At 44.1% G+C, this 3,933-nt stretch overlaps 1 long non-coding RNA gene across 1 annotated transcript; it reads right to left on the bottom strand.

The window, feature by feature from the left end:
• Positions 1-249: 249 nt before the first annotated feature.
• On the bottom strand, positions 250-2,081 carry LOC117871572. The gene is made up of 3 exons (XR_004644288.1): positions 2,007-2,081; positions 1,486-1,611; positions 250-791 (listed from the first exon to the last, which is right to left on the bottom strand). It is a non-coding gene; the product is annotated as an uncharacterized LOC117871572 (long non-coding RNA).
• Between the last annotated feature and the right edge of the window lie 1,852 nt (positions 2,082-3,933).

Raw genomic sequence — 3,933 nt, 5'->3', positions numbered from 1 at the left:
GCTTTTTTGCCACTCCAAGCAGCAAAGGAGCGGGGGGGGGGGGAAAGCCGTGATCGGTGGCACTTTGGCAGCTGCTCTACAGCGCCGCTTCATTCTTTGGCAGCAATTTGGCGGCGGTCCTTCCCTCCGAGAGGGAATGAGGGACCCGCCGCTGAATTGCCGCCAAAGACCCAGACATGCCGCCCCCTTCCATGGGCCACCCCAAGCACCAGCTTGCTGCGCTGGTGCCTGGAGCTGGCCCTGCCTTGCCTAGCCCTGCTCCACCTCAGGCACCCTGCTCAGCTCCCAAACAGCTAAGTCCTTCTCTCTCCACTGCTAGAGAGAGACTACCTAAGCTGCTGCCTCACAGCCTTTTTATAGGGCCAGCTGTGGCCTGATTGGGGCATGGCCCCAACTATGGCTGTTTCCCCAATCAGCTTACCCTTTTTCTCAGCTGCAGCCCTCTCTAGGGCTGCTTTTAACCCCTCTTAGCCAGGGAGTGGGGTGACTGCCCCACTACAGGGACATAAGTATCTGCTTGGAACCCCGGGAATATCATATGCTTTCCTATTCTGGGCTAATTATCAGAGAGCAGTGGGTCCATGAAATTGTAATAGCATTAGAAGCAATGGAAGGAATACACATTTACAAGGGTTCCATGCTCTTCAATTGAAAGCAAAGTTTTACATCCTCCTAATGGCCATGGTTTTCTCCAGAAGATATGAGCAATAACCACAAGCTGGTGAGACATGACTTCACACCCCATGAAGTGGGATGCCATAAGAGCTGCATGTCTGCCACATTTTAAAGTGCTGTAATAAAATAAAATAATTAAATTACATTACATTACATTACATTAAAATAAAATAAAATAATAAATAATAATTAATTGTATTTGTAACAGGACAGTCTGTCCCTTCGAAGGTCAAGGGGGTCAAGAGCAGCCAGCCCTGTTCTGGAAAGGAATCTAAATGGCAGGTGCTGTGAATCATCTGGCCCCTATGGAAAGTATTTAGTGATTGGGTCTGATGATTGCCAGCCAGGGCATATGAATGAGGTGAGGTACTAAGAGAGGGATAGGACTGTATTCTTCTGCAGCTTCAGCAGAAGGCAGTGAGAGGCAGGAAAAGCCTGAATACGCCTTTAAGCTGGGGGAAGGTCCAGTTCATTAAGCTACCAAAGATGACACTATCCCACAATCCCAGTTGAAGAACAGGACTGTAACTTTTTGTTCTTGTTCCAGTTTCCAATTTGCGTGTGTGTTAAACAATAAGCAGAGCCCCGAGGAAAAGGCTACAGACTGAACCAGGTGTGGCTGATTGTGCCAGGCTCGTAATCAGGTCCATCAGTCTAAAGTACATCTTTAACATGTTGGGGGAGTTGTTAAGGCTGAATCCGCACTCTGTCACTCCACGTGCAGAAGTGGGGCCCTGCAAGGATTTTAAAAATTAATACTTGCCACCACATGCTTGTATTACACTCACAAGATTACAGCTTTTCTCTTACCTCGGCTTGGTAAACGCTGCCACCACCCATATGCAAAAAAAACCGCTTTGAACTCAGGAAGGAGCACTTGGGAATTCCTCCCTGTGGGGTACCCTCAAGCACTTTCACCCCCACTCCAGGGGAGAGCTGAGAAAGAAAACGAAGGAAATTAGATGTGGCTATCAGCTAATCAAACAACATGCACAAACCTCTTAGGACACCAAAAATCCAATCCTGTTCTTAAAAAAGGTAAATTTTATTCAAAACAAACAGGGAAAAAATACATTTGGAACTTAAGCTTTTTGCTAGATCTTAAAAGAAACAATTACAAAATTTAAGCACTCAAAACAGCTTTCTTGGCGGTTCAGCTCAAAGGTTACAAGCAAACAAAAGCATCAGGGGTTAGCACAGAGGAGATCCACAAGACTTAAAAAATAAACAGAAATAAACCTGATCGTGTCTAGCTAAACACTCTGATCTACTTACACATTTGGAGTTCATATAAGTAGTTCTAGGTATGAGCTGATGATTTATGATCATACCTGGCTAAAAGCTGCTTATAGCATGGTTGCTCTGTCCCTCCAGCCCAGAGAGAACAGCCAAAGGGAAAGTTTCTTTCCCAATTTTGAAAGTTCTAGCTTCCCATTGGTTCTTTTGGTCAGGTGCCCACTTTTTTTTTTCTTTAACTGGGGGACTTTTTAACCCTTTACAGGTAATGCAAGTAAAGAACACTACCAAGAGGGATTTTACAGCTAACTGGGTGGCTGAGTGTCCATCAACGGGAGCTGCCTCCCACCCCCCCTTCATTTATCACAGGAGTCATGCTCCATTAAAATCAATGGCCAAACTCCCATTGACTTCCAGGGGAGTTAAATTGGGCTTTACATTTCCAACTGCTACTTATTCAAAGGCTTGTATTACAGCTTATTTATAGACTAAATTGTAGCATGAATGTGATAGGTAGATAAAAAGACAGCAGCAGAAATATCAAACACATAAGAAAGGAGAGGATCAATGCACTAAGAAATGCTGTACTCTACCCATTCATATGGTATTTTCAAATATGACAGAATCTTGCTAATTTGCACTAAAGACTGAGAGACCCATTGTGAGTTACTGAATGTTGTGATGTAAGCAGGGTAAAGAGTACGATAATCGAACATCTACAAGGCAAGCAAGCATATTCTTTGTTCATTTACTTTATATTATGCAGTTTAGTTTTAATCAATTGTTATAACACTTCATAGTACACGAGTACAAGTGTTATAATACATTTTGTAAAAACTAATGAAATCTTATTACTATAAAGCCCCACTACATCATCAGCTATTAATTCTTGGCTGTGATGAGGAGAGAGAACAACAATTTTTGTGCAGTTAGAAAGGGAAGATTTGATGTCATAGATAGCAGGCGGGGGAGGGGGGAGAGAAGGAGGTGGTTCCCTTTGACGCTCTATCTACTGCCAATACACATCTCCATACACACAGCTGATACAGATGTTCCCACAGAATTCCCATGCCCATATGATGCAGATACCCACACAATACAGATTCCCATCACAATTACTGTCACCCTTCTGCCAGGTGGAGTCAGCAGGAACAAGGGCTGGGTTCAACATCTAGGGGCTTCTCTTAATAACAAAAAACAGAAGCAGCTCGAGCCCCCACTCAGTAATCTGGGGAAACTAAACACCTCCCCTGTGTGCCTCTTAGAGGCGGTACTTTCCCATGTGTAAGCACTGAAACTGTGTACAACAAAAGGGAACTTTTATTAAAAGGGAAAGGGAACCAAGCATTAATTTGGGAAAACACACAACCACATTCAAAACTATGTGACATAAGCAAACCCGACCCCACAGTATATTGGGCAGTGTCCTTTGCCTGAGTTTCACACCTTGCAATGGAAAAGTTCAACAAACAAATCTCCCTTTAACGTATCACTCCCTTTTCCCTCCGCTACACCCCACTCAGATTTGTGTCTTTGGTTAGCAAAATCCCAGAGCACAGAGGTGTGTTCACAGGGGTCACTTCACATCCTGGGAGGGGCGTGTCAAGCAATGCTTTGCTGCTGCCTCTGCAACTGTCTCACATCTTGTGATAAATGAAGGGGGGGAGGGGTAGCTCACTTTCATGGACACCCAGCCAGCCAGTTAGCTACAAAATCCCTGTTAGTAGCTGTTCTCTACTTGGTTTACCTGTAAAGGGTTAAAATAGCCCATAGATAAAAGGAAGCATTTGGGCACCTGACCAAAAGATCCAATGGGAGGGCTAGAACTTTTTTAAAATTGGGGAAAAAGCTTTCCCTTTGTCTGTATTTTGTTGTTCTCCGGAGAGGGGGGACAGAGCAGGACAGGGCTGGAGCTATGCTGTAAAAATCTATGAACCAGGTATGAAAATGACCAGATCATACCTAGAAACTACTCAATTTGAAACCCCAGATATGTAAGTAGATCAGGAAATGTCTAGAAAG

This window comes from Trachemys scripta, chromosome 1, assembly GCF_013100865.1.
Source record: "Trachemys scripta elegans isolate TJP31775 chromosome 1, CAS_Tse_1.0, whole genome shotgun sequence".
NCBI lineage: Eukaryota > Metazoa > Chordata > Testudines > Emydidae > Trachemys > Trachemys scripta.
Note: the sequence above shows the minus strand (reverse complement) of the source record. Positions and strands in the feature narration are given on the sequence as shown.